This window comes from Manis pentadactyla, chromosome 3 (genome assembly GCF_030020395.1).
Source record: "Manis pentadactyla isolate mManPen7 chromosome 3, mManPen7.hap1, whole genome shotgun sequence".
NCBI classification, from domain to species: Eukaryota; Metazoa; Chordata; class Mammalia; order Pholidota; family Manidae; genus Manis; species Manis pentadactyla.
The window spans coordinates 64,754,763-64,780,040 of NC_080021.1; the positions used below are offsets into that span (position 1 = coordinate 64,754,763).

At 37.0% G+C, this 25,278-nt stretch overlaps 1 protein-coding gene across 2 annotated transcripts in view; it reads right to left on the reverse strand.

Moving 5' to 3' along the window:
- KCNB2 (potassium voltage-gated channel subfamily B member 2) overlaps positions 1-25,278 on the reverse strand; it is a 391,569-nt gene that overhangs the window by 330,961 nt on the left and 35,330 nt on the right. The gene's annotated exons all lie outside the window — the stretch shown is intronic.

Here is a 25,278-nt window from a genome sequence, read left to right on the forward strand (position 1 = left end):
ATCTGTGCTTATGCGACTCATTGGATCTGAAGCTGCCTGGAGCCTTCAGGGACCTCCTAAATCTCTGAATGTCTATAAAACTGGATCAACTGAATGTGAAGTGTCCTGGCGCTGGGAAGGTGTACTTAGGAAACACTATGGTTAGAAGAGATTTTCAACGAAGTTAACTGAAAAGAGCTGACTGAACAAGAGGTGTTTCCATGAGAAAAGAGCAAAAGGATATTTAAAAGTTGAGTGAACCATTTTCATTTTTACCTCTCCCAAGAGATGTGATATATACTTATAAAAGGTTTTCCCTCTTCCTTTTCTTCATAGTCCTTTGTCAAACACCACAAAGTTAAATCAGAAAGGTTTTAGTTACCATAATTAAAAGAAAAAGCAGTAGCTATGGCCACGCTATGCTCAGCTGAGATTTCAACTTACGTTTTTGTTTTCAGTTGAGTAAGTAGGTCACTACAAATACACATCCTAAGGATTGAAGGGAGACAAAGTCTCAGGGTTTTCTCTTGGTCCTTAGGAAATGGGAACGTGCTGCATCTAGGACTCAGTAGAATGTATTTATCTTGTGCTCACAGCATATGGTTTCACTTTCATTAAGCATTTTTAAAAATTGAAATGCTAGTATTACCTCTTGCAAACTGCAAGAAAAATGCTGCAAGATATCAAAGGAATTATTTGACCCAAATCAACCTAAAGTGTCACCTTATTCTAGTCCTTGCCATACTAACATGAAAGCTCATTATGCTCTGGTAGAAATTTATTTCTGAAAGGGCTCATATTTCACAGGCCATGTGGTGTGTATGTCATATGATATGCTGGTTACCATAGTGAAAAATGAGCTTTCCTTTAAAAAGAAGTAACTTTGCCCTTTTGCTCAATGGTATTAGCTCCATTCTGATTCCAATGTTCTTTCAGAGAAGAGCTAAGAAAATAAAAACAGCAGCAGAGAAATGAGAAGCACCACCTCAGGAAGATGCACTGTTGTATGGCTTTTGGATTTAGTGAAACTCATATTACAAAGCACATAGATGGTGTGTGTCTATACATGTTAGTTGTACTGCATGGTACTTACAAAAGAGATAATTTTGAGGTGATTAAATTATCTATGGTTAAAACTGCTATAAAATGCTGAAGAGTAAAATTATGACTCTGGGTATTTAGGGCTCCAAATGGTACTGAACCCAGGGATTCTCAATTCTATCATTCACAACACCTCCTTTGAGAAACATCACTTTGTGTGGCCTCATTTACTATATTGAAATGAAACTCATGGATAATTTAACTTACCTACACATTGTCTTTTCTTTTAATCATTATAAAAATCCAACGGTAATTAAAAAAAGAGATAAAAGGAAAGTAATTTGTTATAAAGTAATCTGTATTTCCGTAATGTAAATTCTCAGGTCGGACAACTGGAATTGAAATAGCTGCACGCCTGCTCTTAGCTGTATAATCTGCCATGATGAAAGCATGATCTGCAAATGTGTGGTATTAGTGATTCAAATACCATGAGCAGTGTCGCTACTGATGATGTCATCTGAAGAAATGTAAAATCCAGAGCAAAAAAAGGACACTCATCACACTCATCTTTAGATTTACACTTCAATTATGGTCCAGAAAAAGCCAATGTTTAATTAAAGCTGGGTTTATAAACATGTCAACAGAGTTAGGTTCTAGGTTCAGATAATTAGCCAGGCTTTCCAGCTCTATTAGTTCTTCCTTATGCAGGATGGCTGTGTGCAAGGCAGAGGGTTGAGAATCCCAGCCCCTACCTACTAAGTGCCAAGAGGGCCACAATCCCTGAGAGAACCTCCCCCTACACACACATTGTTTCCTGAGGAAGAGGTGTCACCCCTATTAAAAACCACTCTAACTTACATATTCATCTAAAAGGAAGGTGTATGTTGAAAGCTGAATACACATTTTTTATGTTTCTTCATAGCACAAACTGTGACTCAAAGCAGACAATACACACAGAGCCCAAAATAAACACATTCTAAGTGAATCAAACTTACTGATTTATTTGCCATCATCCATTCATACATTCAGTTTGGATTGTGGAAGCAGCAATATACATTCATACATTCACAGGTCACCTACTATTTCTGTAGCCTCTGAGTAATAAACTGGGGGTGCTGGCCCTGGTTGACCATCAGGTTAGGTACCCCTTCTTTCTAGGGTTGGGGGGTCCTCTCCTTGTTGGCATGTTTCCTTCATATCTTCACACTGCCCCCTGAGTAGAGAAGTCAGTCCAGAGAAACTGGAATCAGACTGTGGGCTCAGACCCCAGCTTAGCCACTTAACCACCTATGTGACTTGGGGCAGGTTTCCACCTGTAAAATGGGGTGAAAAAACTGATCTCTTAGGCTTGTTGTGAAGACTGAGTTAATCCACCAAAGTGCTTAAAACAATGCCTAGAGTAGAATAAGTGCTGATGAAGTGTCTGCTGTTCCCATCGGTTCCATGGTCCAAGTTAGTACATGAATGATATTCAAGAGTCTCTTTTAAAGTGAAGAATCCCAGCACACCTCAGAAAGCTTAGACTGGAATAAAGCTTTGAAATGTAAAATCATAAACTCTAAGGTGTGTCATTAGGAACATTTATGAGAAAGGTAGAACTTCCAAGTTTGATAGTTGTGACTGTGTTTCATAGCACTGGTTCTGTTCTAATCCCGCAACCAGAAAAATGGCTTTTAAATCCCTCAGAAACAGTGCACATGGAGCATAACATTGAGCTTTTTCTTGAATATGGATGGCTATCCATTATCTTTTGGGTTTTAAATGAATCATTTTAATAAAGTTAACTCTGGCTGTGGCTTGTATATATATACCCTTATTGAAAAGTAATATTTGGTCCTATTTTCCTAATGTAACCAAGGTGTGGTTACAATTTTAATAAGGAAAAAATGATTTAAAAATAAAGTTTCAACCTGTTTTGGAGTTTACATTTTCAATATTTATATTAAATCCTACATTAGTGTTTTTGCATAGCAAATTCATTCCTTCATTCTTTCACTGAGCCACCACTTACAGAGAACCCACTAAGTTCTTGCCACTGTTGTTAATAGCTGGAAATAATGAACTAAAAGATACAATCCCTGTCTTCAAGGAGCTCTCAGTCTCGAGGCAGACAGGCTGATAGACACTGATTGGCACTTGGTGTGGAAAACGATGTAAATCTAGCAAGCACAGGGCTGAATTTGTGCTGGTAGAGATGAACTGTTTTCAAGGTTATAAAGTCAACATTTTTCATTTCTTCACTCTCCAGTCTGTACATAACAGTAAACTCCAGGAAAAGAAAAAAACAACAACAACCAAAGAACCATTTCTTTCTTGACAGCAATGCACAGTGTTCGTACTTAGTCAAATAGGAAGTTTAAGATTTTATCTTTGCTTTCCATAGGCCACATTTCCATAAAGAACCCAGGGATGCTAACTCCAGGATTGAGAGTACTCAGCAGCCAGCCTTTGAGAGGGGACAATATATGTTACCTATTCTGTAGAGTATTTCCTGATGGCTAGAAAGTTAAATAAATGACTGCTGGAGTGACCCCTGGCCTAGGAGTTGAGGGGCTTCTGATAAACGTGATGTGGCTGGATTGTTGACTGCAGTTTGCTTTCTTCATTCAAGGATTATGTATACAGTCTTGACAGCATGGATGATGGAGTCACTCAAACCAGGATCTGAAGTTTGGAAATGCCCCTCATTTTGTTCCCTAACCTCTCTGAGCTTTGGTTTTTCACGCTCCACAGTAAGAATAAGAGCACCCAACTCATAAGATTATCACGCATGAAACAAGAGCACATAAAACTTGTTAACGGGAGACAATTAACACTTGTCACTTGCCCAGACATCTCATGTTTCTTCAGTACCATGTCATCATGCACCTCAATGTGCTCAGTTCCTTTCTATGAAGATTTTTTTTTCAACCAAGTGCAGATATTACAAAACACTTAACACATTTGTTTAAAAAATTACATCATTTGATCAGTTTTAGTATCTTTTTGGTGGACTAGTTAAATTACCTTATAGCTTATATATAAAAAGAGAAATCCTAATATAAGTACTACCTGGAACTCCTCAAAAATAAACAAGTGGCTATAAATGGAATCTTGTCACTCCTCAGAGATGGTCTTTCAAAGTATGCTAGAACCACAATAATGGATTCTGCATTGGTATCCAGTCCCATGTATTTCTAGGCAGTTAATTTTCTGGTTCTGCTGTAAGAAGGTAGAGGACAGAAATGTAGTTCATTCTGCCAAGCCTATGGCATCTGGTAGGGTGGACATTTCTTCTTCTCCACATGGAGAAACATCAGTATGTTACTTTTCAGGGATGCTGGTGGGCTAAAAAGAGTCTACTTAGAGTGAAAGAGAACATAAGAAATAGCAATTAATCTTTGGAAGAGATCTGACTAGTAAGAAATGCCACACCTGTTAAAATATTTCAAACTACTGTGCATTTCAATCCATTGGTTTCTGTCATTTTGAAAATACAGATTTTAAAAATTTCAAATAACAAACTAAAACAAATGTCAACTGTTATTATTTGGCTGAAATAAGGTATTTTCCAAACCTGCTCAGAAAAAAACAGTAGATGTCTCTTATAAGAAATCATATTCTATCATAATTGTTTATACACAAAATGTTAGTTTTTCCTTGTTTCAATCGATATAATGTGTTTTTAAAGAAAACACTCAAAAACTGCATTTACTGGTCATATGCTTAATGCCTTGCCCCACAAGACAACACTGACTGTGTATCAGAAAGAGAGGGAAATATGAATCAGGAGTGTCAGCCCTCACAGTTTTTGATCCGACTGATGACAGGAATGCATAGTCATGAAAAACTCAGTTAAGAAGAAACAGATAACTAAATGCATGACGATTTCCTAAAAGAAAACTATATGGATTTAAATATTATGAATAACTCCTAGGAAATTGCTTGCAACTGTTCTCTTTGTTGCTAGAGATTTGGATGCAAAGCCTGGTGGGCTCTTTTGCCCACACTCTGCCACTTGGTGAGAGACAGAAACTAATAATCACAATAACAACAAATCCCCTATTTAGTGCTTATTATTTGTCAGGTATTCCGCAAAGGCACATGACATGTATTTAGCCAGTCAGTACTCAGCAAGACCCTGTGAGCCAGGACTGCAACCACCCCATGGCCCACATGAGGAGCTGATGGTACAAGATGATCACTTGCATGAAGGCCCAGTGTGTCCTTGGTCCCAGAGCCATGATTTGCAAGGATGAGGCTCCAGAGGCCCCTCTTCACCACCTCGTTTCTTTTAATAAATCAGAGAAGGGGAGCCAAGAGAGACTGTGTAGAAGAAGTGGCATAGGCTTTTGTACTTTCCACAGCTCCAAATCAGGGCTCCTGATGGTAGTTTTTGTCAATACCAAGCAACCACAAAGGAAACATCAAAGTAGGTGCCATGATTTTAAACACTCTAAATCTGTAAGACCATGTCTTTTTCAAATAGTATAATCAGCAATATTTCCCTTGCTCAGTGGATCAAGATTACATAGATATTTGTTGTGGCTTTCCTGAGAGACAGTCCACGTTCCTGTACAGGGAATGGGGAATGGCTTATGATACTGGCAGCAGTTGGGGCTTTGGAAGATAGTCTCAATCTGGTCTAAATTTTAAAACATGTTTCACTTCCTGTATATCATTACTGTCATTTATAATTAATTAATTATTAAGAATATACATATTTATGTACATAAATACAAATACATATTGCATTTGCTTATAATAAAGGTAAGAGAAAAAAATGCATCATTCACTTGAATAGAATTAGCTCTGGGGAGCTGAAGTGCAAGAAAGCCACTAGGAGTGTCAGCTCTGAGCCTCACTTCAAGCACCAGAGTCAAGTAAATCCTATGGCATCCCCTTGTCTTTGGAGTTCATAGAGCTCTTCATGTTTATCTGCATCTGGATTTCCCTTTTTTTACGACCTTTATTTGTCTATCTTCTCTGATTGACGTTTTAAAGAAGATCATCCTCTTTAGGTACCCTTAAAAAAGGTATCTGGATTTGTCTGTGCCTGGTTTTATTTTTTTATGAAAAAATGCTTTTCAGACAGTACCAAACCAGTTAATTGTTATAAAGATTGCTGAAAACAAATCTACCACTACTAGCATTTAATACTGGTTTATACTTAGGAAAGAGGCTTGTTTTTGTTTTCTTTTCTCAGATATTCTATTAACTGTTGAAACCTAAGTTTTGACAGATAGCAATTTTTCTCCATAATTTAAAAAAATGGGTAGCTAGGACAGGGTACCATAATCCCAGTTTTAAGGTGAAAGACACAAAAGGTAAATATTCTGGGTGATATTTTGTTGAGTAAGTTAACATATTCATCATATTTAATAGCATTTAATGTGACTCAGTCTCTTCCCAGAATTATTACAATAATCTCCAACTTCATCTTTTTCCTTGCTAAAGTCAGTTTTCAACACAGAAGCTAGCATGAGTCTGATACCCTGTGAGTCAGGTCACCATCGCTCAGAACTCAGACAATGGCTCCCATTCTCTCTCAGGGAAAAGTTGAAAGCCCTGGTCAGAGGTGAGAAGGTCCTGGAATCAGGACATCATCCCTATCCACAAGCTCATCTTCTATAGTGCTACCCCAGCTGCCCTGCCTTGCAGCCTCCTTGCAGTAGACCAGGGTTTCTCAATTTCAGCACGCCTGACATTTTCGACTAGATGGTTCATGCTTCCACTGCTGCCTGGGACCCTCTCCCCAGACACCCACAGGGCTCCTTTGCATCTTCAGAACTTTGCTCAAAGATGACCTTCTCAGGGAAGCCTTCCCGGGAAAGCCTATTTAAAATGGAACCACCAGCCCCAGGCACTCCCTAACCTTGTTTCTTGCTTTGTTCTCTCCCATATGATTGATCATTTTTTATGTTATATAGTTATTCATTTATTTTGTTTACCTCTCTTCTCCCTCTGAAATATAAATTCTCTAGTGGATTCCATAGTGATGGTAGATTGCATCTATTCTGTTGGACGTTGATCCCAGCATGTAGAAGAGAACCTGGTGCTCTTTAAATGTTTGTTCAATAAATGAATGCTCATCTCCTCCTTCTTTTCCCGTGAGAAAGGACCCTACTTAGTGAAGGACCAGAAGTCCTGCCTGCCAAGTCCATATTTTATGTAATTTTCTTCTTTGTATTTTTTTTTTCTGTTCACTTTAGCATAAAGTATGCTCAAAGGCTGTTGCCCTTCTCTACCAATTATAATAGGCTCTGTGTCATGGATATTTTGTAGGCAAATTGCCCCAGTTTTCTCTTTATTTTACTACCCATATTTCCTTTTTGTCTCTATCTAGCAATCGATCCATCTATCTATCATCTATCTAATCTTCCTTTCTATTTTATCTTTCCATCTAGCCTAGCTATCTATCTATAATCCACTCAGTCATTTATTATCCTGTCATGTGATATGTCTCTGTAAGAAGCATTAAATAATTTAGAGGAAATGAGACCCAATAATACATATTCCTAATCAAGATTTTTTAAATGCTAATCTGAATTTTAAAACCTGATGTTTTGATTTTGAGGTAATTTTTATTATTTACTTATTTAAAATGTACACACTGGGAAACAAACATTGTGCCAAATACCTGTGTCAGTCTCAAATTCAGAAAATATGGATCTTTGTGAAAAATTAGTTATTAAAAATGATTGATTTTTCCATGAATAATAGTGTTCTTCTAACCACTTCTGAGTTATTAAGCATTTCTGACAAACCTGAGAGTTTTTGAGGATTGTCATGGAAAATTTTATGGCTAAGACTGCATTTACTTTGAATCTAATTATTCCTGAGCCAAATAATTATTTGCAATTAAACATATTACTCTTAATGCATCATAATGATAGGGATTTAGAAGGTCAGTGATCTGTGTTCAATTTCATACCCTACTAACAGATACTTAGATAAGAAATATGATCCAATGAGCCCCACCAGAAAGCACAGTGATAGTCTGATCACTTTCCTCTCTGGAGGAAAAGGTACTGTTTGTGAACACTAATAGAGCTATTTATAGCTGCTCAATTTCCAGGCACTTATGTTGATATTGGTGATCAACACGAAGGTGACCATCAGAAGAGCTATGAATACAAATGTTATACTGTAATCAAACTTTGCAATGGTCAGTTCAATCTTTTTATTTTCACTGTTTCTATTAATAGCATCCATTTCCCCAAAACAGGCTTTTTAGGATCCAAATTTTAATCTGCATTCCAGGTTCCATTTATCTAAAGATTAACTATCACAAAAATCTGAACGAATCAACAAACATTAATTTAGTTAACTGCTTTTAAGGAGTTTGGTTCTAAAAAATGGCATGAAAATACTTTGTTGCATATACATAGATATTATTTCACAGTCTAATAAAATTACCCAAAGTGTGACAGAAGAATACCAAATATTTATGGGAAAAAAATTCTTCTTGATGACAGTCCAAATGAAGTCTTTTGAGCAATAATGGTGATAATAATAATTATTACACTAATATGTAATATATTGTAGGTGTGCTAGTGGACCAGCGATTCAGCTAACTAGCCCATTTGATTCTCACAGTAATTGTATTAGGTAAAAATTAGTATCTCTCCTATATTCCCCTGAGAATCTGAGGCTCAACAAGGTCACCAGCTTGGCTCAGTGGCACAGCCAGCCCTCCAACCCAAGTTTGCTAACCCCTGAGCCTATGCTCCTCACCACTGTGTTGCTTCACCTCCCTAGTGGCTTCCCACAAGCAACTGAAAGGTACAGGGCCAAATGTCACCCACTATGACTGTCTGTGACACATAGACTCTCAGGTGGGCACTGAAGCTGAGGCAGTACATGGCCTTTCTGCACCCTCCAACCCAATCCCCAGTTGTGACAGTTTCCCTAATGTCCCACACATGCACGGAGCAACTTAATCCCTTTCTTTTCGCCTAAGTTTATGCTTTCTCTCTCTGCTTGAAATAATTTTCTGTTCCTCCTATTTGATTCGCTCTCATTTAAAGCTTTCCCTGCTGTAATGAATTCTCATAACTAGATACCTACTCTGAAATTCTGAATGCCATATGAAATGGACATTTATTTCTGATCATTTTATATCTACCAGTTTTGTCTCCTATAATATCTTGTGATCTCTTCAAAGGTTACTTTTCCTCTGGTCAGTGCACAAATACTTAAGAGCAGAACTGAAAACATATTTCAACTTGACAATTTCCCTTTTGCAGTAGAATTGAAAGAATTAAATTATAATGCAATGTTACCAGAAACTCTTAAAAACTGAGGTATGATAAGGTCAAAGGATTTAACAAATGAAGATGATTTTACTCTTAGCACCATCTCATTAAAATTCTTAGAAAACATATAAAACAATAACCTTTAGGTTTCTTACATACAAAGTTGCTCTTCAAACAATAACTTTATGAATTGTTAAACTGAAACATGTCAAAAATACTTCTTAAGTGAGTGGGGAATGTTAAAAGGGGTTTCTTTCTGAAATAACAAATTAGAAAGTCCCACCAGTTCTGTCCAAAATACCAGACTGTTTAAACATACCTGATGACCAACTGGCATGATGACTGCAAGCAATTTTGAGATAAAAAGGAATGCTTCATTTCTGTCTTAAAAAACTCAGACTAGAAGTTTCCAGAGATATCTTTTTGAATATAAACAGAGGTCAGTTCCCCTAAGTTGATACCATTATGATTCTTTTAGCACTGGGGCTAAAAATAGATTCCTGATCTCCCTTTTTTATATTATGCTATTAAGAATTTATTTTTTCAGACTCACTTCACAGTCTAACGAAAAGGTACCATATTGGAGGTTTGTCTTCACTAAAATCTTGGATTTATCCACATTTGTGTCTTTTCCTGAGTCAAGGAATAACTCCACTTGGGCCCAAGGTCCTCCAAAGGATGTAAGCCTGAATGTAAAGTGGTCTAGCCATCCTCTAGAGGGCACAGAAGGATGGCCCACCCTGGGAGCCAGATCAAGCCTTCCTACCTCCACTGAAACACAGGCTATATTTTACCTATGACAAGAGTTCCCAGAACCTGCAGTTCAGATAAAATAAGCAGTCTTAGCGAAGCAAAGCAACTGAAAGCTTGCTTTTCAGCAGCACCTGACGCTTTTCACTGCATAAACTCTGTGGCATACAGAGCAGCCTACACGCTATTCTAGAAGGAGAATTTATACAATGTAAAAATGGAAAAACCACATCTATGGCTCTCAGCCTACTTCAAAAACACAAAGTCATTTAAAACGAGTAAGAGACCCAGCTTCCTTAGACAGCCTAAAGCAAACCTAGCATTACTCATTGGGGTATAATCACTGGGATAAGACAGTCAACTTCTATCTGTGTTGTTTAATTTTCACAGAGAAATAAAAATATTATGAAGCATTTGGTCATGCTGTTATGTCTGCCCTCCAGTGGCACTTGGTGGCAGGTACTGAGTGTTTGGTATGTGCCAGAAACTGTGCCAGGCATCAAGAATTGAAGATGAAGAGACAAGTCTGATCCCTCAAGTGCAACAACCTAGCTGGGGATATTTGCACAGCAGATGGAATCTCTAGATTAAGAGTATAGAGAAAGGCCCAGGAAAAACAGTGGAGAGAGAGTCAGTCAGACACCACAGAAGAGGGACATATGAGCTGGGGATGTAGAAGGACAGAAAGGGACAGTGGCCACAGATCCATGAAAGGGCCATGGGTGCGCAGGGGTGGTTACAGCCAGCTTACAGGACACCCTTGTGCAAATTAGAAAAAAGATGTCCTGTCCAGATGGATGGAGCCATGTGAAAGTACTGCTTACTGAGAGCATTACACAATCCGTCTAGGCCAGAGCCCTGTCTTCACGAATAGTTGAGAGTCTGCAATACTTGGAGCACTGTGTATAGGGAGTGGTAAGGCACGTGTTGGGTAGGAGGGTGTGAAGAGTCTTAAATGCAATGCTAAGGAGTTTGAGCTAGACTGCAGGAAGTGGCGACTCACTGAGGTTTATAGTTCAGAAGTGACTCAATCAGAGGCATGTGTTTGAAAGGTTATTCTACTGGATACATGGAGAATAGAGCAGAACTGGGAAGAAAGTGAAGACAGTGCAGTTCATGACAACAGCATAATCCAAATCTGAGATGATCAAAACCTGGACCACAGCCGTGGATCCAGGGATCCCAACTGAGTAGGAAAAGAATAGAATCAGTAAAGGCAAAAGGTTGCAATAGGGACAAAATAGAGCTGTAGTTGGAAATGGAAGGCTCAGTGGTTGTAATCAGAATTCAAGATTCCAAAGGGACAGAGGTTTCATTCATGTGCTGAGTTCAAGATGGGAAATACTTAGGCTGGAATTTATGACTGCTGGTTGTCCTGTGTGATAGCAAGGGGGTGTGATAATAAGATGATTTTCAGTCATAATCCACCATCTTCAATGAGTATTGGATAGTGATGACAGGAATAATATGATGGGAAAGGAATGATGAACTTGGGCAGGAAGAATAACTGTGGGAAAGCCAGGCTTCAGGTGACCTGGATACAAGCCCCAATATGCCACTTGGTGAGAGACAATAGACACAAATCTGGTATTTTTGGGTTCCAGCTTTCAAATCTGTATTACAGGATTAACGTTGTCCTCACATAGGGTCGATCTAAAGTAGCAGTAGGCAAATTATGACCCACAGGCAAAATCCAGATGCTGTCAAGTGTTATTGCAACCTAGCTACACCCATTTGTTTACATTTTGTCTATGGCTGCTTCTCCTCTACAACAGTGAAGCTGAGTAGTTGTGACAGAGACCTTATGGCCCACAAAGCTGCAATATTTACTATCTGGCCTTTACAGAACCATTTGCTCACCTCTCTTATAAAGGGTCAATATGAAAAATCCCTAAGCTCACTGTATGGCATCCAGCAGATGCTTGATAAAAATTCTTTACATCCTGTTCTTTGAAGAAGGTCATACTAATTACTGAAGGGACAAGAAAATGTGGCCTTCACTCCATGACTCTGGACTGCAGGGAACAAGGTTCATTTTTTTCCAGGTTGTGGAGGAAGCAGTATAGTTAGAAAAGAACTGGTCTCAGATAAGAACACAGAATAAGTGTTGCAAGAACACTGATGATTATTAGGAAGTTACGCTATATCTCACAGAGGACTTTGAAAACAGAAGCTAATACAGCCTTGTGAAAAGCATCTGTTACTGTATCAGGAATCAATTAACCACAGTCTCTTCCCCTAGAGTTGAATTTCTTCTCAAAACAGAAGGCTCTGGGGATAGTGACAACTATTATGAGGGAGTAGAAAGAAGAACCAGCTTAATTTGCACAGCCAGAGCTCATAGATTAAAGGAGGGAATGAGGTAGGTGAAGAATCAGATTCTTTCAAGCGGAGAGGAAAAGCACTATTTAAATACTGATTTTAAAGAGTCTAGAAAAAAAAAGTCTACCTTCCTTCAGACCAAAGAAAAATGGCTATTTATAAATTAAACATAAAATGCAGTCAGGTTTTTTTTAGGTTTATCTCTCTTCTTTCATTTGGACTTTTCACTATGTTCAATTTCACTGAAATTTAAGTAGATATCACCTCATAAAAAGATTTAGAGCCAGGTTAAAAACAAATATGAAATCTAATTGGAGCCAAAGACATTAAATGGAAAGTCAAGAGTTGTTTATGTACAGCATGGTGATGACAGTTAATAAGACTATATTGTATATTTGAAAGTCGCTACGAGAATAGGTCTTCAAAGTCTCCATCACATGAAAATATTTTGGGGTAACTGTGTATGGTGATGTGTGTTAACTAGACTTATTGTGGTGATCATTTTGCAATACATACAAATACCAAATCATTATGTTGTACGTAATGTTGTATGTAAAGTGTACCTCAATACAAAAACAATGCTCAGTCAAGTGCAACAGAAACATTCCCTGAGGTGGAGGGCTTTGGAAGTGACTAGCAGGGTGGTATGTGGAGTGGGCAGCAGGAGGTTTGCTTTTGCATTCCTCTCCTGAGGCAGTGGAGGTAAAGCAGCTGAGAGCAGGGGTGCAGGGAAGAAAAGCAGGGGAAGGTGAGTCTCCTCTGACAGAGAGAAAGTAACAGCCCAAAGAAGGAATAAAGGGATCTCTTATTTGGGTTGAGCTGCAATGAGAAAGGCATTTGGATATTTTCAAAGTACCCACTGGAGGCAAAATGGTGCTCTATAGAACATTTTCTATACTACAAGTACACCATAAGGCCATCCCATCACAGCCAGGTCTGAATAACTGAAAAATAAGGTACCTGTTATAATCTTCAGATTCAGTTTTAGATACATGCATCAAAGTGTAGCAGGATAGAAAAGTTCATCAGTGCTTTGGCATATGTTAGAGAACAAAGAAAGACAGGTAAACACAGGGCCCCAAACAATTTTTCAATTGTGTGTAATATTTCTTTCTTTAGGCACATAAATGTACCTGATATACTGTTAAAATATGCCCATCAAAAACAGTTTGCTACCCTCTGAGCTAACTCATGCTTAATCTATACACAAAACTTTGAAAGAAAGTGTGTGATTAGCACTTTGTAAACACTCCATACAATTTTACAATAGTTTTAATGGCTCATGAGCTAGAGTTTGAACAATAAAGACCAGTGCCTAAAATAGATTTTTTGCTTTGAATTTTAATATCACTCATAATGCAATTACTTTACTTATGTAATACAATAATTTTTATACCTGCAGAATTCACTTAAGAAATATAATAAAATGTGCTAGCTTTTTACATAGTAAATATGTAATAGCAAATTCATGTTATATTAGATTTTAGCCCACTATTTCCTAATTTTTTTCACTGCACTTATAGTTCATTCCACCTGTAGTATAGCAAGTTAACACCTTTTAAAAAACAAGATTACCTACCAATGTTTTTCTGCCTCTAAACTAAAAACTGCACTGAAATGGGACAGGTTGCTCACCTTATAGATATTATGCAAGACCTCTTGTTAGTTTCCCAAAGTGAAAAATTCCATTGTATTAATGAAATACACCTAATTTATCACAGCACAAATCTGTTACTGTACTTCAAACAGTGGCACTGAGTTATTTTTCAATTCAATCAAATTCTGATTGAAACTACATGCTCATATACCAATATAGAAGTTAGTTTTATACTTTATACAGACAGATTAAGTCTAATACATAAACTAAAATTTGAAATTAAAAAAAACTAATTTGTGGAAATATTTGTTTGAGGATTTAATTTAGATGACACCAAATAAGACAACTACACTTCAATATATCCAAAATTCATTCTGGGCTTTATATTAATTAGAGATAAAACAACAATTGGAAGACTGGAAGTTCTTCCACTCACATGCAAATATCCTGAGGTTCACTTCAATTGTGTGACCATGCAACCCCATTTGGAACTATGCCAGGATTACTGGACTGTTCTTGATACTGCTGGGCCATAGGCTAGCGAAACTATTTAAAGTGGCATGCCACACTTTTGTATCAGGAATGACTCAACAAGGCCAAAATAAAAGCATGAAATCCAGGATGGCAATGATCTCTAACATCCTGAAACAAAATCATAGGAGACTAATAAAAATACTTATTGCTATTCTTGGATCACTAGAACATTTTCCATGGAATTCATGCCCGATCAGGTTATCACAAAAGTTTATATTCTGAAGGAGCTATCTTATTTGGATGACATAGTTGCATCTACTCCAAATTGCCAAATACAGGTTGAAGTTCACTACATTTTTTGTGCAAGTGGGTTTTACAATATAATATGCTCTATGGAACTAATAACTGGATTCAGTAAAGTTGCAGGATACAAAATTAATACACAGAAATCTGTTGTATTCCTATATACTAACAATGAACTAAATGAATTAGCAGAAAGAAAAATCAGGAAAATAATTCCACTTACAACTGCATCAAAAAGAATAAAATACCTAGGAATAAACCTAACCAAAGAGGTGAAAGACCTGTACTCTAAAAACTATAACACACTGATGAAAGAAATTAAAGAAGACACAAATAAATGGAAATTTATCCTATACTCATGGATAGAAAGAATTAATGCTGTCGAAATGGCAACCCTGCCCAAACCAATTCACAGATTCAATGCAATCTTTATCAAAATACCAACAGCATTTTTCAATTAACTAGAGCAAGTAATCCTAAAATTCATATGGAGCCACAAAAGATCCCAAATAGCCAAAGCTATCCTGGGCAGGGCATATGACACTTCCTGACTTCAAGTTATACTACAAACCTACAGTAATCAAAACAGTATGGTACTGGCACAAGAACAGACCCATAGATCAATACAACAGAACAGACAGACCAGATCTAAACCCATACACATTTGGTCAACTAATACATGATAAAAGAGCCATGAATATATAATGGGGAAAAGACACCCTCTTCAATAACTGGTGTTCACAAAACTGGACAGCTACATGAAAGAGAATGAAACTGGATTACTATCTAACTCCATACACAAGAGTAAACTTGAAATGAATCAAAGACCTGAATGTAAGACATTGAAACCATAAAACTCTTAGAGGAAATACAGGCAAAAATCTCTTGAAAATAAGCATGAGCAATTTTTTCATGGACTCATCTCCTGGGGCAAGGGAAACAAAATAAAAAATGAACAAGTAGGACTACATCAAACTAAAAAGATTCTGTATAGCAAAGGACACCATCAGCAGAACAAAAAGGCATCTACAGTATGGGATATATCATAAATTACATATCTGATAAGGAGTTAGCACCTAAAATATATAAAGAACTCATACACCTCAACACCAAAAAAAAAAAAAATAACCTGGTTAAAAAATGGGTGGAGGGCCTGAGAAGACATTTTTCCAAAGAAGAAATACAGATGGTCAACAGGCACATGAAAAGATGCTCCATGTTGCTAATCATCAGGGAAATGCAACTGAAAACCATAATGAGATATCACCACTTAAAATGGCCACTATCCAAAAGACAAAAAATAACAAATGTTGGCAAGGATGTGGAGAAACAGAAACCCTTCTACACTGTTGGTGGGAATGTAAATTGGTGCAGCCACTGTGGAAAGCAGTATGGAAGTTCCTCAAAAAACTAAAAATAGAAATCCCATTGACCCAGTAACTCCACTTCTAGGAATTTACCAGAAGAAAACAAAATTCCTGATTCAAAAGGATATATGCACCCCTATTATGGCAGCAACTTAAGTTTCCATCAAAAGATGAATGGATAAAGAAGATGTGGAACATATACACAATGGAATATTACTCAGCCATAAAAAAGAAATCCTGCCATTTGCAACAACATGAATGGACCTAGAGAGTACTATGCTAAGTGAAAGAAGCCAGGTGGAGAAAGACAAATACCATATGATTTCACTTATTTGTGAAATCCAAAAACAAAACAAAACAAAATGAACAAAATAGCATTAGACTCATAGACCCTGAGAAGTGACTAGTGGTTACCATGGGGGAGGGGCTGGGGGTGGGTGGGTGGGGAGGAAGAGGAGAATAAAGGAGCACAAAAATTCTCAATCATAATATAAGATGGTCATGGGGATGGTAGTACAACATGGAGAATATAGCCAATGATTCTGTAACACCTTTCTGTTGTCAGATAGTAACCACACTAGTGGAAGTGAGGATCTAATAATGTGTGTAACTATTGAACCACTGTGTTACATACTTGAAACCAATATAAGATTGTATATCAATGGTACTTCAATAAAAAAAAATATAATATGCTCTAATGGAGAGGTGGCAGAGTGTATGAATAACATCTCTGTCTCTCAGGCACACACAGACACACACACACACACACACACACACACACACACACAGACACACACACACACAGACCTAGTTCAGGTGCCACTCAGTGAGGGCTGTTGCTACCTAGTTTGCCCACCCTAGAAACAGAAAGTTAACTACAAACATCAGTTGGCTTCACTATTATTAGCCCTTAGTAATATCTAGAGTTCTCTCACTAAAAGCTTTATAATGACATTAAAGGGGATGATTTATGGGGAAAAAGCCATTCATTTTATGTATCAGCAAAGGAACAAACTTAAACATGGATGTACACACAGCTAAAACTAAAGAATACATAGATGCAAAGTCTGATATAGTTTTGATGTTAGCTATTAGTGCCTCCTGGAAAAGTTTTAGAGGGATGAAAGCAAACATTTTCCTCTTCCACTTTGCCATTACATGTGGCTTTGCCAGTCACTGTTTTCTCTGTCCCTAGCTGGTGCATATCTAGCCTGTTTATTCTGGATTGGTTATATCTGTGTATCAAGGCTGACATAGCAATTGCAGAAAAGTCTTGATCCCCTCAAATCCTAAATTCTGATTTTAAACTATATTCTAGGAGATATGGGAAAGGAGTAAGTTGGTTGAAGGGCTGAATGTTGCTGGTAGATACAGGACGCGCAGCTTGCCTCCAGTGTCCACATGTTGTGTGGAATGTGCTTGCTGTCACAGCCTGGGGACTTTTCTGTTCCACTGCAGGCTGTTAATGACCACCAGGCTGTTGTTGGGCAAGAATAATTTCCAGGCTGACTGCTACTTTTAAAAGAGCTTCATGAATCTCTACCATACTGTACCTCCCCCATAAAATGCAGGAACATTTAATGAGAGTTGGTATATGTGACAATGAGGGGGAAAAACCAAATTGGGTGAGGCTAAGAGTACTGAATGACCAGCTAAACTCACCCATGATAAAAGCCACTAGCTTCTACGGGGCAACTTTACATTACACAGAATTGAGATTTATGCCTCAGCACATTATAGCTTACTGAATGTTACAGAACTTTGAGGTTATTCTCAAGAAGAATAAAACCACCAATGCTAAATCAATGCCCAAAACAAAAAAATCTATGGTCACTTCATGACTGTGCACAAGTAGCTGGAGTTTTTGTCTATGCAATCATGCTTTGATCAAAAAGGAATTTTTACTTCAGCAGTTCTTTTAGAATCAACTTTATTATTTTGAAAATAGTTTCCTTCACCAGAATGGTCAATTCACATGGGTATACAGACAGAGTCTCTATGTTAAGAATGATTCTTACTTTGAGTCAATTAACAATGTTCTCTAAGGCCAGATAGCAAAAATTTTCCAAACACAAACACAAACTTTGTTGAATTTCAACTCTCTTTTAAATTGTAAGACTTTCATTTTTAAATTAAAAGTATTCAAAACATTTTGCAGAAAATGAAGCATTCCCTAGTGTTACTGTAACAATTATAAATATATTTCTTCTAGTCCCATTTTTTGCTTTGAATTATTTTACTGTTACTTTATTTGAATTATTAATGTATGTGTCTCCAGTGAGCTGACCCTTTTGTGGAAGAGTGAAGTATAGAGGAATTAAAAATAAATGGAACGTCCAAAACTTTCTGCTTTTGATAATTTAATGTATATAACATTTAACATTTAATAAATATTCAATATTTTATATATAATATTCAATGTTCAATAAAATTTGCTAATTTGATTTTCCATAACAAGCAATCTTATATTAACAGGTTCTCTGGGAAGAGATTATTTCATTTCACTCTACATGACAAATATTTCTGTAAAGTGTAAGAGCATCTAACAGAAAAGAAAAGATTAGTGCCATTCAAAATAGCATCTTCTCATGTTCAGGTCCCATGCAACTAACTGTTATATCTTTACCATATCTCAATACTAATTTCTAGTTATAAGGATAACCTGGATACTCTGTAACGTGTTACAGAAATTGTTTAACAGTAACAACATAAATAAATAAGGGTGAGGCAATGACTTACCATCTTGAGGAATCAACGAGTTGCATGACTATACTTCTTTGCAATTACTAGATAAAACTTGTGCAAAGTTCCATTAGACACATAAATGCTTAAAAGTAAGTAATATGGGAAAACCATTTGATATCAAGGCATATGTACCATGGGAATTTTCTTATAAACTCTGAACATTTGGAAAATATTTGTTTTCTTCTTTTTTAAAATGGGAGATAAAACTCAGATAAGAAGACTTAATCTAAATCATTATTCAAACCCTTCTAGAGTCTTCCAAAGCAGTGTTAATATTGTGACCATTCCTTCACAATACTTCTGCTTACCTAAAACAGTACATCATTCACTTTATAAAGCCTCTCACTTGAAATAAAGACAACAAATCTGTTAATAACCAAAGCAGTGTACATGGATTTTTCAAAACCAGGATATTTTAAAACCACCAGTGTGTGCTATTTTGTGATACCATTAAATAATGTAGAAAGAACTTAGTTTTTTTCCTTGAAAATATAATTACCTTTGAGGTTTAAAAATAGAGCTTGAAAGGAGTCTGAATGTCTTAATATTAATGGAAACCAATGATTTTTCAAAAGAGATAGAAACATTGCTTGAAAATTAAGATGGCCCCTCCTCAAATGTAATCAAGAAGCAAAGAGGAAATGAAAAGTGCATGATTCTTAGATAATTTCTTTCCTTCAAAAATATTCACATGTAAGGTAATCATATATTGCCCAAACTGGGACACCTTAGAAGAGTGGAAGGAACCACTGTTAATAATTAGCCTAGGACAAAAGGCATTAACCAGGAAATTCTCGGTAAAACCAGGATATATGGCACTATCTGTAAGAGAACATTGAATGTGAGCTTTTTAACCATTTCCTCCTCTTTCTCACCCTTTTCTCCTGGACCAAATGATGTCAAGGGGACAAAGGGTGGTGCATTTTCAGAGCAGCCTTTTGGGGTAAGCCAAGAAACACAGATCTAGAAATACGACCCCAAGAGCTAAAGAATGAACTATCTGAAACATTTGAATAAAAATCCAGTGTTTTCTATCTTATCTGTTTTATTTTTTTATGCCAAATTTCTTCCAGGCTTTCAACCAGTTGTCTGTATGGATTATATATGTTAGAAAGGGGAAAAAACATATCTCTAAGCCAAACCTCCACACAGACTGGCCAAGTTCTTTTGAGCTCTCCCTTTAAAGCTCCTCTGAGCTCTTACGCCATGTTATCAGAAGAGCATGAACAACCTAATCTATATAGCTGGGATGTAGAAAGGAAAGGTCAAGCAGGGAACACAGGAAACAACATGGAAATGGTGTGATTGGCATACTGATTAGGCCAGTGGCCATCCCAACAGGAACTGGAGTACTGCGTAGTCCACAGAGGTGCCTTGACACAAGATTTTGGTGTGTGTTCACACTGCATCAGTTCATTTGGGGACCCTTTTATGGTTTTAATGGTTACTGTTATTGTTTATCACATCAGAAAGCTAAACCGAGAGTTTAGAACAAGCAGAATTTTTCACCTGTGTGTATGTGTGTGTGTGTGTGTGTGTGTGTGTGTGTGTGTACAGGTTTCCCCTAATATCCATAAATTCGCTTTCCTGCCACTTTCATTTCTAAAGACCTACATTAATTAGTACTACCTGTTTTCACTAATGGAAAGAAATCTGAAGAGTCTTTTTACTTTCATGAAATGGTAATTGCTTCTTTACTAGATGCCATTTCACTTACGAAAGGTTTCATAGGCACCTTCTACTTTCAAATAGTCAGAGGAAGGTGTGTGTGTGTGCACCCACAACATGTAAAAATTCTGTTCTTGAACTGAAAGGAAATAATTTATGGCTTTGCTCCAATATCTTACTTTTTTTTTGATTCAAAGCATTAGAATAACTGATCTATAAATTATAAATAGAATTAGAATGTTATGCATTCTTCCCTTGAAGAGTACACAGGATTGTTTGTTTTATTTGGATTTATTTTCTTTCTACTATTTCTGTGACTTGAGAGTCACAAGTCTAACAACTCTAATTCAGTTAGAAGAGGGAGTGTGGCTTTCAAAGAGGTGTCATCAATAGGGTAAGCAAGCAGGCACCATCCCCTGGGAAACTCAGAACTTTGACCTCTGGCTTTCCAGACAGCTCAAATTCTAGGGACACACACCATGCATCTGCCACCTCCACTTCCCTCTTGATCCAAGGATGACTAAGGTCTCCCAACCCTTCCCAGGCTCCCTGAGGTGCTGTGCTGTGCCCTGCAATGAGGACGCTCATGTGGGTGTGTGGAGGTAATGAGCCGGGTGCAGCAGACACAGTCATCTCCTTTCCCCCATTCAACGCATTTTCCACAGGAGCAATGTCACTGCCAGGGGTGAAAATTGGTGCTCATGGGGAGGGATGGAAATAATCTTCGATATTAAGGTGGTTTGTAGCCCTCCAAGCTCTACCCTATCTGATAAAGTCTTATTCCTTTGTTTTTCAATTCTCCCTCTAGGGAGAATTTAAATTTAACTTAATTTTTCTCCTTAAGGGGCCATTAGTGGAAAAAATAGTTATGAAACAACTCTCCAGTCAATCATTGTCCCTTCCTTATGTGGGTGGGGTGGGGAAGTAGGGAGAGAGAAGGAGGAGGAGGAGGAAGAGGAGTAGGAGGAGAGAATGGGGAAAAAGTAAGATGAGAGAGGAGTCCTTAGGTGGGTAAGTAAGTGGTAGTTGTGGATAAAGAAAGAAACTGAGGAAAAAGCAAATGATAAACACTGCCCCCTGACTCATTCCCAGACCCTGACTAACAGGGTTGCTGGGTAACTCTCACTGGTTCAGATGAACTGAGATGTCTTTCTGCCAATTTTGCCTCATACTGTTCTTATCAAATAAAGGCTGCTTACAGTCTAGTTTCCTGACCTGACACTTGAGCTGGCCTGTTGGCCAGCATTGTATTGCACACCACGTCCACTTACACGTTCAGACTGAGGTTTGCTTCAGAAGGCTCGGCTGTTTCCTAACTGAGTTTGTCTGAAGACCAGCTGACTTCCCTCGTTCTTGACCTTCATCAGATATTCGGAATGAGGTTGCCATCTGAAGAGTCTAATTCCCTTCAGCTCTCACCTAGGCCCTGCTTCTTCCTGCCTATTATTTTACCGCATAGGCTGATAGGACCCATTTCTCTTAAACGCCTTCAAGCACTTTTTAGACTGAAGTCACTGTATGCAAAATTTACAGGTGAAATGCTATTGCAGTTTCTTAGGGAAGAGGTCAAAGAGAGAAAAATGTTTCCAGTCCAGAGGCTGACTAAATTGCCCGGTGCTGGAAGAGGTACAAGATCAAGTCTAATTCTACTTCACTGCCCAGGAAACTGGCAGGCAGTTAAGCCCACCTCTTCCCCTTGCATGTTCCTATGAAGGGCATACCAGAGTCAGCAATTCCATGTCATGGTAACCCAGAGGTTTGTGCCAGCCAGATACACCAAGAATGAAAAAAAGAGAATATCCATCATCCTGATATAAACTCACATCATATCATGTTACCAGATCATACCATACCACAGAATGCTATGAAAAAATTTTTACTAGCCCTGTCATTGTTTTGTGAAAAGTACAAGTATATTTCATGGTAGCCTGTGTATGTATAAAAATGTTAATTTGTTAAATATAGACATTTCAAATATACCACAGTTTTAAATTGTTTTGGCATTTTTTTCCATTATTAATATTTTAGAAGGTTCAATTAATAGACACCAAGAAGCATGTTCTACAAGAGACAGACTGTTATTGTCAGGGTCATGCCCAAAGACAAAGTATGACAGGTCAATGGGTTTTGCAGTAATTTTGTATATCATAACGGATGCACACAGCATGCGTTGAACAATTATTACTTAATTGACTATTCAGTATTTATTCCAAGTCAATGAATATATATTTAACCTATTGTGAAATATTTTTCACAAATGCTCACAAAGTCAAGCTTTTCCTTTTATGCTAGGGATTTGGCAAGTAATCTCCTACCTTTGATACTTTATTACAAAAATGTATAGGTAAATTATAAAATACAGAAAAATCAAAAGAGAAAAACCCAGTATTTTCAAGGAAATAAAATCCTGTTTAAGCTGAGAGAATTGTTATTTTTTTTAATTCTGGAGAGAAGGGTGTTTCTTTCTACATGTCTACTTTAATGTGTGTAGAGCACAGAGAACATTCCATATATGTTCATCTGAATTACTAAACCAAATAAGCAATAGTTGTAAAGACAAGATAAACTGATATTCTCTTCCAAATATATCTTACCTCCTAAGCAACTTAGGAAAAACATATAGGTTCTAAGCATTCCTACACAAGAGCTTCATAGCATAAGTGGTGTCCTGATGTACCCATAGTACAAATAGTGAAGGCTGGAGTAGCATCCTACTACAGCTTTTTTAACAAAGCAAATAATTTCTACTTTGTAAAAATACTATTCACACATACCTAGTATTAGCACTCCCCTCACCAAGAATTATTCCAGAGAAATAACAAATTATGTGACTTGAGAAGAGGACAGGAAAAGGTAGTGGTTTTTATAAGGCATCATACAGAGCTGTTTTTAAAAGGTTCCAAACCTCAGACAAAGGAACAATACTTTCACTAAACTACTATATAATCAAATGTAAATAATTTCCATAATATTTCACCATTCAAACAGAGAGGAAAATGTAGACATTTAAATAAATAAACACAAATCCTTTATGAAAATTTAGTAAAGAGTCTACTTAGGTTAGCAAAGATTTGCTTAGCTTGATTAATAATTTGGAAACAAATTTATTATTTATAACTACATAAAAATTTCCCAAACCAATGTTGTTAGCTACCGGCTATAGTTTGTAGGTACATATCTGTACATACATAATTTGAAGCAAGTTTAAATAATCTATCTTATGCATATACCTTTATTGGCATATTATAACAGGCCATTATCAATTTTTATGTCTTCTTAAAGATCAAGAGATGGCTTCTTCTTCCAAAATTTAGAGAGTAAATGAACTACCTTGTCTGGGAAACAGGTTATTGACCCTATTCCATCCTTACAAGAAATTCTTCAGAAAAAAAAAATGCATATATTAAAAAATTTTTTTCTATAGAGTGCTTAATTTTGGATATGTGTCAGTAATGCTGTTATTAGCAAATAAACCACATAAACCTTTCAAATTTTCTTTGACTTAACTGCTTATTTTTACATATTTGGTTAACTGCCTCTGAAACATTTGGTGGAACAATCATTTATTCCTCAATTGCCTAAAGGCTTGAAAGAGTAAATTTACCCAAAATACTCTCTTACATCCAGAATTTATGTCATTCATCTTCAATATTCATTCCATATTTTTAGTAGTAACTCAAATATGTAACTGAACACTTGACATTAGAAAGAACTATAACCATTCTCAAACAAAACCCATAAATGCAGCACATCCATTTCTTTCTTACGGGTAAAACAAAAGTAAACAAATTTTTCATAACCACAAAAACACCTAGTTGAAATCTTCCATTTGTCAGAAAATGTGCATTTCCTCATTACATACAACAGAAATACATTTTATTTCATTTAGCTCCAAGTCCTATAAGTAAAACGCCTTTAAAAGTCAACAAGATGTAAAAGTAGACATATCAACCAGAGCAAGAAGCAGTTTTCTCATTGCTGCATTCAGCTTATTATTTACATTATTTATATGTTGTAGATTTTATGTAGTATCTTAATTTCCAGTCAACAGGTACATATTGTCTTTATATTTCTGTAATTTTTACTGTTATAAAAAATGAAAGTGACAAATTCTAATTTAAAGAATTCATATGATGACAATCTTTTCTCTATGCTACATTCCATTTTCATCTAATATGCACAAAATATCAATATTATGTTTCTGCCACTGAAGTTGACTCTTTAGATATCTGCTTTGTAATTCATATTGCAATACAGAACTAAATACATGGGATGAGAACTGGTTTGAGCTAACCGTCAAAGCTCTCAATAAAATTAGATAAACAGAATCATGCAGTTGAATTAAATACTGAAATTAGTGACAAAATACTTACTCTGAGATTGAGACATATGCAGGCACAATGGAAACATGAATTTACCTTCATTTTAAGCAAACAGTTTATGAACTCTGACATATGGTGATACCTCAATTGTAGAAAAACTTATACACCAACAGACAGAAACATTGTCAGAGCAGACCTCCAAACAGGAAGCAAATGGATGCATTCCAGACATTGGCTCATTCCTTACACACTTAATAAGACAGTCCTTTCCCTCATGCATGAGGCCCCCGAGCCCTCTGAACTGTAAGGAGCTACTCTCTCCTCTCTTTCCTTGCACTTCAACAGAACGAAGCCAGGACACACTCCTGTACTTTTCATGACAGCCCCTTGCCTTTACAAGGACGGAGCCCAGGCCCCAGGTTTCTGCAGGACTCCATGTCTGCTGGATCTAGCCTAGGGCATCCTCCTCAACC